Here is a 12,024-nt window from a genome sequence, read left to right on the forward strand (position 1 = left end):
ATTACAGCCCTATCAACATCCCTCTTGTCAGGCTATGAAGGCGATTACATACGTCGATCAAGTCATTGTTGAAAGCGGAGAGCGCTGCGCAGCTGGAGAACGACATTATCAAATTGATGCACGTTTTAATCTATGTGAGGAGACAGGTAAAACAAATGATCAGTTAATATGATGTCAATCAACAGTTCATGTAAGTGCAGCGATAAGCTATTTGTTTTTGGAGCTGACAGTCGATCAATTACACCGACTCAATGAATACGTAATGAGCTTGGTGCAAACAGTTTTATATATGAGAACGTGAAGAATACTTATACTTTGAAGCTTAAAGCTGAATAGAGCATTAAATATGTATTTATGGCCACATGCATTGTTAATTAAATGTGATCTGGGGGACCAATCTCAGAACCTGTTACAGTGAACCTTTTTGTTGTAGCAGAAGCATCTTGAACATGAAATAATGGGCATAGAACAGTGTGAAATGCGGGCTGGAAACTTGTAATTAGCAAGGTACAGAAATTTTTTCTTACAAAGCTTGGCAGCATATTTATGAGTCCCTTTACATCACTCTTGCACCTCGCAACGTGGTGGAAGAGAGACGCAAATGTCGAATGAGATTTATGAAGGCACACAAGGCCACCTTGCATGGCCCTGCATGGCTTCATAAATCTCGAGCAATGTACACAATGCTGCATTTTATCACCTAGTGTCAGGGAGGCGTTTCCATGGGCGTTGCGTAAGAGTTGGCAAGTAACATTTCAGGATTTTGATGCAATTTCAGATTTAAACACGAACTTAGAAACCTGGGTATACCCCAAAAAGATATGCCTTTCCCAGAAGAAGAAGAAGCAACTTAGAATTGTTTTTATGCAGGAAGGGGCACATTCCTGCACAAAAGCAATCCTGCCGATTACACAGGCACACTTGCACCACGGCATAAGGGGGCCTGCGTTAGGGCTAGGCACCCAAAACAGAGCCAGGGCAAGGGAAAAGGATACAAATGTGCTCTATTGGATAAATAGGGCACATTCCTGTCTTTTCCCTGTGAACAGGGTAGCACAGCAAGGTGACTTGCTGCTCTGACCTGTGCCACAAAAGTCATATATATGCCCCTGACATTGCACAATCTTATCATCAGGAAGGGTTTAGGTGATTTGTTTACAGAAACATTTTATTGATGCGAAAACAGACCAACTCCATTTGCACCACTTTTTCAGTTTCTATAATAGGGACTAAGCAAACATATTTGTACCAGGCCAAACATGGCACAATCTGACTTCACTATATTATTTTGTTCTTGTTAACCTCGAGCGTAAAACTCCACTCTGAAAGCGGATTTCCCGAAAAGCTTAGCACTCCTCAACGGAGTAGAGTTTTTTGTGGTGACATGCCCGAAATGCATTACACTACATTTTCTCCATGTTTTGAAATCAATGTGCAATAATATTTATTTAATTCACTAAGTTTGTAGCCCAGTAGTTTGCCAATAGGCCTTTCTTAGCCAGTAGGCCCAGAGCTACTCATGGGTGCATGAAACAAGAACTGTTTCTGTGGTGTGTGTTTTTATTTATTTATTTATCTTGTGTTTTACATAGCACAAACATGACCCTAAACAGGGTATCAGAGAGCTTTACATTTTGATAACTGTAAACTTAGAACAGCATGATTGACGTGCAATTTTAGGGAGAATGATCAACGTACGGCAAGGTGTTAGAAACAGTTGTGCTACTAGGTCCTAAGTAATTATGCATTGATTTGGGAGAGAAACATTTGTGGTTTTACACTCATATATACAAGTTCAGAACGATAGGGGGCAATTTGTGGTAGCATGTGTGTGAACAAGAAGGTAATCTGCTGAGGTTATGGAAGGAATTTGCTCATTAAAAAAGGACTTAGCTTTATTTTTGAAAGCAGAAACGTTTGGGGGTAGAGTGGTCCAAATTCTTGGTGCTGCACCAGAGAAAGCTCGGTCATAAGTTATTTTCTTTCAGAAGAGGGCCGGTTTCAGTAATAGATCTCCATGACTCCGGAAATCTCTGCATCCTGCTGATAGAGTGATTTTCTGGGCTAAGTACATTGGTGTTTTGTAGTGTATTGCTTTGTGAGTAATAAATTCCATCTTTTGTTGTATTCTTGCTTTGTACAGCAGCCAGATGAGCACTTTCAGACGAGGGGTGATGTGGTTGAATTTTCTGGAGCCAGTTATAAGTCTTGTGGCTGCATTGAGACAAGCTTTTAGTGGTGCTGTTGAAATCTTGAGTAGTCCGGCTAGAGTTGTGCAACCTACTCGATATGACTCATGCCTGAACTACTGTTTTAAGGTCTGAGTTACTAATGAAAGGTTTCAGTTTTCTGAGGTAGCTTAAATGGAAACTGGCATTTTTGCCATTGTGTTAATGTGTGTTAGCATGTTCAGGTTTTTGTGTAGCATAATTGCAAGAAATTTGGTTGAGTCTACAAGCTTCGGAGTACAGTTTAGCGCCGTGTTCAGCTTGGTCCATTCCAAGATATTCTTAGCTCTTTTCTGGGGGGAAATCAGAAGGAATTCAGTTCTATGCGGGTTAAGCTTGAGGTGATTACTAGTTAGCCAATGGACAGTTCGCGTTAAAGCCTGTTTCATGATACCGATCTCTTCTTTCGATGTGATCTTGATGTAAAGCTGTGTATCGTCTGCATACATGTGGAAAGATATATTTGCTTGTTGTAAGATTTCTGTTAGTAGCTCTCTGTAAAGATTGAATAGAGCAGGGGCTATTGTTGAGACCTGTGGTATTCCAATAAGATTTCTGGATGATGCAGATAGTGTTTGGTTCACTAAGAATGTTTGCGATCTGTTCTCTAAGAAGGATCTAAACTAATTTAATACTGTACCATCTAAGCCCATCCTTTCTTTCAGGGGTTCTAGTATTTTGGTATGGTTTACAGTGTTGAATGCCGAAGAGAGGACTAGCAGGATTAGGAGACAGGTTTAGTTGTGGTCAATGGCAAGTAGAGCATCGTCCACAATGTGCAGAATTGCTGTTTCAGTACTGTGGTTTGGTCTACACCCTGATTGGTAGTCATTCAGCAGTTTGATTGCAGAGATGTGTTGGTTCAGTTGTTGTTGTACACATTTTTCCAAGACTTTGGCTAGCATAGAATGTTTGTTACTGGTCTAAAGTTGTTGAGGTCTGAGGGGTTATCTCATTATTTTTTAGATTGGAATGACTTGCCCTGTTTTTACGCAGTCAGGTAGTGAGCCTTGCAATAGAGGATCAATAATAATCTTTGTCCATGAGGGAATGAGCAGATGGTTTATTGTAGACCAACATTTTGCAGGTAGAGGATCATTGAAATGTTTGGTTGGTTTTATGGTCAAAATAATTTTTGCAATATCTGTGTCAACATAAGACTTGAATTTTGACCATAAAGCATTCTTTTTTGTCATTTCCAGAGTTTGTTGATATTGATGCTTAGCTGGGGTGCTCTTTTTGATCAAAGGGCTCTCCGCAGCCTTTTTGAGTACCACCTCCATGGATGTGGCTTTGGCTGTAAAGAAAGAGGAGAATTCTTCGCTGCTTATTATCGATTTTGCAGCTATTGGTGCAGATTTTGCTGTTTTGTAGGATCAATGTTTTAGCAGTTTGAAGAGTTTCGACGGTCTATTTTTTGTCTTATCTTGTTCTTTTCTGAAGAAGTCTTTTTTCAAATTTAGAATACTTTTATTGCAAGCATTTCTGGCCTGTCTCAGTTAGAATAAATGGGGTGAGGATGGTTGTTGTCTCCAATTCTGCTCTGTGAGTCTGAGTGAACGTCTTTCTTCATTGAGGGATCCATTAAACCAGGGGATTTTATCTTTGTCAGGGACTCTTTTGAGTTTTAAAGCAGCTATGTCCTCTATTATGCTCATCATCGCATTGTTGTAGTATTCCGTCTGCCAAGTTATTAGGAGGTTTCAGTTCTTTCTCAAAGCGTGCTGTAAGATTTTCCATATTGAGCCCTCTGGTGTCACAAACCCCTTTTTCTGGGTTTTATCGATAGTGAGTAGGTTTTCATTTTTATGTTGGGTATTTGGAAGGTAATGATATGATGATCATACCAGTCGCAAGGGATGACCTCGATTTTATCAACAGCAGTTTCTTTAGAGATGATGCAGTCTAAGGTAGAGCCTTTAGAATGGGTTGGTAGGTGGCATTATTGAACCAGCGATTGATCTTCAAGGAAGGCTTTGAGCAGATTTATCTGATTGTTATTTTGATCCTCCCAATGATAATTGAAGTCTCCTAGGAAAATATCATTGGAATGGGGAGTAGAGTTTGCTGTGATGATTTTGATCAGCTGGACTATGAACATGGTGTTTTTGCCTGTGGGTGGTAAAACGCGTGAAGTTTGCAACTTTGGTTGTTCTGGGATCTTAAGGACAAACCAAGGTATTCACATGACTCTTGGGGGTCTGACTGCACTTTTCTAATGGCAATGTCAGATATATGTATATAGGCGATGCCTCTGCCCTTTTTGTTTAACCTGTCTAGTCTCATAATACTGAAGCTCAGGGGGACTAATAAATCAAGGCATGGGTAGGATGAATCAGATAGCCATCATTCTGTTAGGAAAGTTATGTCAATTTCCAGGTTTAAGATGAGGTCGGCTATATCTGCGGCATGTTTCTTTGCTGACCGACAGTTAAGTAGTAGACAAAGAATAGGTTTCTGTGGTTTGATCTTTATTGAGTATTACTTTTTGGGAATTAAAATCACTTGGTCAACCTTAGTGGGAGGATTGTGGGATGATTCATATGATAGCAAAAGGGTTTGTATCTCATTGCCTGTCAGATATCTGAGTTGATTGCGAGGACGGTATAGTCTGTTTGTCGATGACACACATATATATATATATATATATATTCACAGAAAAAACCATAGGTTTTAGGCCATATATAGTTAGGAATTAGCATTTACAAAACCTTAATAAACTCGCACAAAACCATAGAAATTCGCATATATAGTTAGATGCAATAACTATATATCGCGCACCCGCAACCCACTGCTGATGATGTCACATATTACATAATTCATGACATGGTCAGTGACATCACTGATGACATCACTGATGACATCACTGATGACATCTCAAATGACATCACTGATGACATCTCAAATGACAACATCCAGTGACTGTATGTTTCTGTAAAGTTAAAATATGTCTTAGATATTGAAGAATGAGTGGATGTATGAGTGTTTGGATGAAGGATTTAGTAGGTGCATGACTGACTGTATGAGTGAGTGATTAAATGTGTCTCACTGAGTGCATGGGTTAGTGACTAAACTGTCTTAATTTGTGCATCATTATTACTGTAGTTCTGTAAACTGCTGCATGTGTTGATCAGTAGCTATATGAGTAACTATATGGGTTATTGATTGGTTGCCCAAATATTTGTATGGGAGAGTGAGTGTGTGAGTGGGGGTGGCTGGGAGGTGTGTGACTCTGTGCATAGATGTGTGAGCAGTTGATTCAGTAGATGTATGGGTTCAAAAGTGCATGTGAAAACAGCTGTATGGGCGGTTGACTATCAGCATGAGTGCATTGGTGAGTAATTGGATTTATCAGTGCTATATGTCAAAGTAAGTACATATGTAAAACACAGTACATGTAAGAGTTGACATATATAAATAACTGTGCATAAGAGCCAGTGAATGTGTGAGTGGCTGTTTGGATCATTCTGAACTTGTATCAGGGATTGTATAAGAGAGTAAATATGTGTTAGTATATGTTTGATTAAGTAAGGTGTGTATAACTGTATAGTTGAGGAAATGGAGGTGTGATTGATTCTTTGCATGACTGACTAGGTGTGTGAGTAACTCCATGGATGAGTGACAGTCTGTGAGAGTCTGTTTACTCTGATTGTATCTAAGGTTATATTAGAGTCTGAAGAGGTTGATCGTATTATCACATGAATGATATCATCAGTGATGTGATCAGTAATGACAAATGAGATGTTATCAGTGATGTCATTTGAGATGTCATCAGTGATGTCATCAGTGATGTCACTGACCATGTCATCAGTGATGTCATTTGAGATGTCATCAGTGATGTCATCAGTGATGTCACTGACCATGTCATGAATGATGTAATATGTGACATCATCAGCAGTGGGTTGCGGGTGCGCGATATATAGTTATTGCATCTAACTATATATGCGAATTTCTATGGTTTTGTGCGAGTATATTAAGGTTTTGTAAATGCTAATTCCTAACTATATATGGCCTAAAACCTATGGTTTTTTCTGTGAATTTCAATGGTTTTTTAATAGCAAATATCTATAGCTGTAACATATATTTTTTTATTCTAATTCACAAATATTTTTTATATATATTTGTATTATATTTTTTTAATTCAATTTATATTATAGTTTAAATTATTTTTTCTTGTTTCGTTGCCGGTCCGCGAATCGGTAAACGTTCCGTTAGTGTAAATACCGCGTTAGAAAGGCACATCGTGACGCGTCCCATAAACGCAACATATCGCGTTACTACGTAATGCCCCTTATGACGTGCTGCGTTAGCGCACCCGGAAACGTTCTGGAACGCGAACAAAGGCGCGAAACGTAAAGCCCCGGAATCGATCTAAGGCACGGTGCGGAACGCGGAACTTAAGCATAACAGGTCATGTGACTAGTTAATAAAACTTTTCATTGGTTGATTTTACTTTTAGTTTCCTAATGATGGAACGCTTGATCATATGACGTAAAACAAACACTTTTCATTGGTTTAGAACATTTTGTTTTCTCAAATGATGAAAGTCCCACCTTTTTTCCTCACTCCGACTTTCATTTTTATGAGAGAAAGACCTGTTTTTGTTTGCTAAGACATGGCATTTCTATTAGCTGCAGCTGGTGGATCTCCACCACCTCCACCACCACCAAAGAAGACAGGACCGACTAGCCAGGACATCTTCGACCAGGAAGAAGAAGAGGAAGACGAGGAACAGGAGCAAGGGACAAGTGGCTTTCTGAAAGAAATGCCAAGAACGTCCCGTGTGAAAGTGAATTTTATCTGGCAATTTTTTTCTTTTCCTTCTCATGAAAAGAAAGTTAATGCTAGGTACGTTACCTGCCTCATCTGCAAAAAAACACTCTCGAGAGGGACCGAATTAAATATAGCTTTGGTAATCATACCATGCATCGGCACATGGAGACTTGGCATCCTCTTAATTATTCTAGAGCGCAACTTCGAGAGTTGGTGGATAACCCCCGACCGGCAAAAACATCCACCAATGACTTTACAATAAGTGAGTCAGAGGCAAGGGAAACGATTCCAAATCTGCAAAAGAACTTTGGGCAGATGAGATTGACTTGTGTACAGTGTGGAAAATTAATTTCATGTGGAGAAATGAGTATTACTTATAAATAGATCATTTGAAAATCATCAATGTCCAAAACGTCCTAGAAAGTAATTTTTTTTTGTTGCTCCTGTTGAGCCCTTTGAAGTAAATCATTTTTGTTTCTCCTTCCTCAAAAAAAAAACAAAAAAATATAAAACATCAAAAATAAAAAAATAAAGTTCTTTTCAGAACTACCTTCGCTTTTCCAAAAAAATTGCAAGAATGTTTAGCACTCTAGCATCCTCTATTTCTATTGATACGCTTCCCGATTAGCGTCCGAGTACGTGAACCGGGAGCGAAGTAAAAAAAATATTTTTAAAAAAAAAGACGAATTAATAAACAGAGAGTAATGTGAAAACAAAGAAAAATAGAGTGAATAACACACAGTTACTGTAGAAAGAGGAACTGATAAAAGAAGTGAAAAGAGTAGTATAAATAAGTAATAGAAAAAGAAATAAGGGAAGTAGCAAAGACAGGAAACTAAGGGTTACAAAAAAGAAGCAGAGGAACTAATAAAAGTTAAATCTGATAGACATGTAACGTAAAAAGTACTAAACGCTTACCTTATAATTGTCATTACCATACTGTATTGTCATTTTCATACTTTTTATCTGTGTAAAAAAGAACAAAAAAATTTAAATTAATACAAGATGGTAAAAAAAGAGTGAGCATAAGACAAAATGAAAGTTAAATGTTAAATGTGGTATACTAGTAAAGCGTACAGCTGACCCAGCAAAGAAGCGTCCCAGCGCTGTATTTTGCTGGGGAACCCATCCAGGCTTTCCATGTGAGATAAACCCTCCTGAGCATCCCCAAGGTGATGCCAGGCATCCCCGGCGCTGATGGGGCTGTTAGATGAGATTAAGCAAGCTATTACCCAAAGTTGCTGAGTGGGACCCATGGTTGGAGTAGGCACGAAGCAAAAATTATCAAGTCCGCTGACCAAGGCCCAGGCCGACCTCTGCTTCTGGGTCTACCGCCTCTAATCAGTGAGCCACACCAATCCATGTACATATTACAAAATCACAATTCAAAGTAGAAAATTAATTAAACATATTTAATGGTTTATTTTTGCTGGTATCAGAAAAAATCAAATTTCACTGAAAACAGTGAGTTGAAGGTATTCATCATATAACAGCGGGGAAAAAAAACACAATCAAAATGATTGTGTTTAAAAAACCCAAATAATATAAATAAGCAGAAATAGGAACTTCTCCAAAGTAACTTACTTTCTATGACGTCAAAGGATATCCTATGAACAGCTTATACTCAGTTGTGCTGTTACTATTTTCTGCCCGCCACTTTCTGAAAAATAAACTCAATTGTTTTAAGAAAACTGAGACATACAAAGCAATTTGAAACAGCACACTAAGTTACAGCAACACCTAGAATCATTGTAGTCCAATTACCTACCCTAAATTCTGACTTCAAAAATCAAGTTAAAAGGCAACATTGCTTCATACTCAATTAGTAATGTTTGCTGAAAGAATAGCCATTTTTAAAATTTTAAATAAGCTGTGTAATATCCAGATGTTGTCAAAGTACCAGCATATTATGTATATAACTGCAGTTGCAAATGTTCTTCCTGAAATTGATGACTGTGTAGTAAAAACATTTTTAATTAGACTGGACAACTTATTTTCTTCTAGTTTATGTAGTTGAAATTGTAAAATGACGTTTCATCCATAAGTTTTCAAAAATAATGTGGACAGCATTGCAGACTTACATTTCCTCTACTCCTTTTTTTGATCTGCTGCTTGACTTTGCTTATAAAAACAAATAGTTTTCGCTCTGTACTACAATTATCCACAAGGCCATATATAGTAGAAGCCATTAGAACCTCTGTAAATTCCTCTAAACAAATCCCAAGCTTCCTTTCCTAAAATTTTGGTTGTAAGAACACCAGGTAAGAATTTTGAAGGTGGAAAGGCAATCTTTTTTTAAAAGTTCAAACAGAATCATTGCAGAATGACCATCCGTTTCCAGATTTCAAATAAGCTGTGTAATGTCCTGAATTAGTTGAAGGACCGTTATGATATATAATTGCAGTAGTTTTAAAAGTCCTTCCTGATATTGACAACTGCGAAGCCACAAAATTATTAATTAAAGTTGTCAATTTAGTTCCATCAGGCCTACATCGTTGGAACATTAAAATGACATACTGGCCATAACTTCGTAAAATTAACGTGGACAGCATTCCAGCCTTACATTGCCTGCACTCCATGTTTTGATCGGCTGCATTTACTACCTTATTGAAGGATACTGATTTACTGTCAGGCAAAGTTAAATATATAAATCTTTCTGAGTCTACACTAGTAGTACTTGATAGCCTACAGTTCTCGCAGTCATGCTGCCATTGATAAGAAAGGCCAAATAGATAATCTACATCTACACCCTCATCTTGCAATACATCAAGCATATACATTAAAAACTCCTGACAATCCTGCTGAATATTTTCAGAGAATTCTGTTTGACCTGAACATTCGTCTAACAGAAAACGAATTTCAGACACACTTTCTACTCTCGTTTTATCAGCACTACATTTCTCTAACACAGAATTCAACAAACAGCATAAACTTTGTTCCGAATTGATCACAATCTGTTCTTTGAAAGTCTCTAGTGAAAAGAGAACATTAACAACTGCATTAGCATAGCAGTTGACACCAGAACTATTTTCAAATTTAAAACCAACAACATTTTCAACAGAATTCATTTTATTCCTGCTTCCACTTTTGGGTTCATCGACTTTTGCTCTTTTTGCTACAACCTCCCTACTATTACTGATATTTATTCATTTCCGGCCTACCACACGTTTCTCAATCAAAGGATATTGAGGCAAATGTGGCGCATACTCTCTTCTTAACCTATTGTATTCCTTAACACAATCTAGATCTGCACAAATGTTTGTGACATCACAGTCAATCAAGTACAAACCCGATAAAGTTTTGACTCGTGACAATGCTACATAAGCCATACCCTCTTTGAATACAGAACTGCCAATATTCACTAAAGCAGTGTCTACACTTAAACCTTGCGATTTATGAATTGTCACCGCATATGCCAAGCAAACAGGAAACTGCTTACGATGAACATATAAGTCTTTAACAAGCAAAAACCTAGCAGAGCAACGACCAATTAGCTGTACTTCCTCAATGCCATCAAATTTAATTTTTAAAAATTCAATTCCATCTCTATTTCTGTATTTCTCAAAATCAACAACATTACCCATTGATCCATTTACCAGACCTCTTTCAACATGTAAATTCCTTCTCAAAATGATTCGGCAATTTAAACACACATTCAAAGTCTTTTCAAAACCCGCAGTTTTAGATATAGTCTTCTCTAATGAACCTAATTTAGATTTCAAATTCTCTGACAAAATAATTGTTGCTCCCATATGCTCTATTTTGTCAATAGCTTCAAGTTTTACAATCTCTTGTTTTTCTAAATTCAACATTTTGTTGTTGAAGATGGAACATTCTGCAAGAGTTGGCATCAAACATATTCCAGATTTCTTCACAGTAATTTTTTGAAAAATATCCTCTGGCAAAACGTCTTCTTCTGGATATAAATTTGACAGTAATCGTGCATGTAAAGCTTGTTTACCACACTCAGTCACTCTCCCGATTCTAATATCTTGTAGAATATTCTTGTAATCTTCGTCCTTCGCCTGACGCATATTTTCACGCAGCTCTGCATAACTGAAGTTTAACCATATGTTAACGTTGCCAATGCTCCCTAGGCACTTCTTGGTATCTTCATGTGTAAGCAGTTTAAACACTGGTTGTCCTTTCACTGGTGTCAGCTGCAGAAGATCACCAAAAACAATGATGTGTTTGCCACCGAATAACACATCATACTCTGTTTTAAGAACTTCCTGCATTCTTAAATGCACAAAAGCAAGCATGAGATTGGAAACCATGCTTACTTCGTCAATGATAAGAAGTTTCATCTTCTTCAAAACTCAAGATACTTCACAACAAGCATCTCCAGATAACTTGTGGTATTGTAATTTGTTATCATGCTCCACTGGCAGCATCAGTAACCGATGCAAAGTAATCCCTTTAATGTTATGAGCTGCCAGTCCAGTTGGAGCGGTCACAACACAAGACAGTGATGAATCAGTCCTTTTCTGCATATAACATGAAATTGCTTTAATAAGGAAACTTTTTCCAGTTCCTGCTTCTCCACTCACGTACAGTCGGACAGGCTTCAACGACGTACATGAGCACTCTTTCTTCTCATGACTTAATCCATGCTCAATTTGGTTGGTAACTTCGACATATATTTTCCTCTGCTCAACGTTAAGTTGTCTTTCCAATTCTTCTAAGTTAACCGCATCCTTCTGAGCATGTGCCATGGCTCTTTCCACTTCAATCATGGCAGTAGCAGCTTCATTTTCAATAACTGGTTCTCCTAGTGGATCCTGACTCAATGAAACAGAACTCTGACTGTCCTGAGAACTGTCTATAGCAATCTCGGCTGCAATTGTTGCTTCCTGCTCAATTTCTGCATTCAACATTTGTAGATATTTTGGAAAAACAGGACATTCTATGGACTCCTTGGCTGCATTGAAAGAGTCTTCATAACAGAGGAAATCTCCAAGCAGTTCCTCTTCTGCACGCCAAGGCTTGAAACGTTGCAAAAGAGCTAAATAGAAAAACTCTT

Source organism: Lissotriton vulgaris, chromosome 1_1 (assembly GCF_964263255.1).
Source record: "Lissotriton vulgaris chromosome 1_1, aLisVul1.2, whole genome shotgun sequence".
Lineage (NCBI taxonomy): Eukaryota > Metazoa > Chordata > Amphibia > Caudata > Salamandridae > Lissotriton > Lissotriton vulgaris.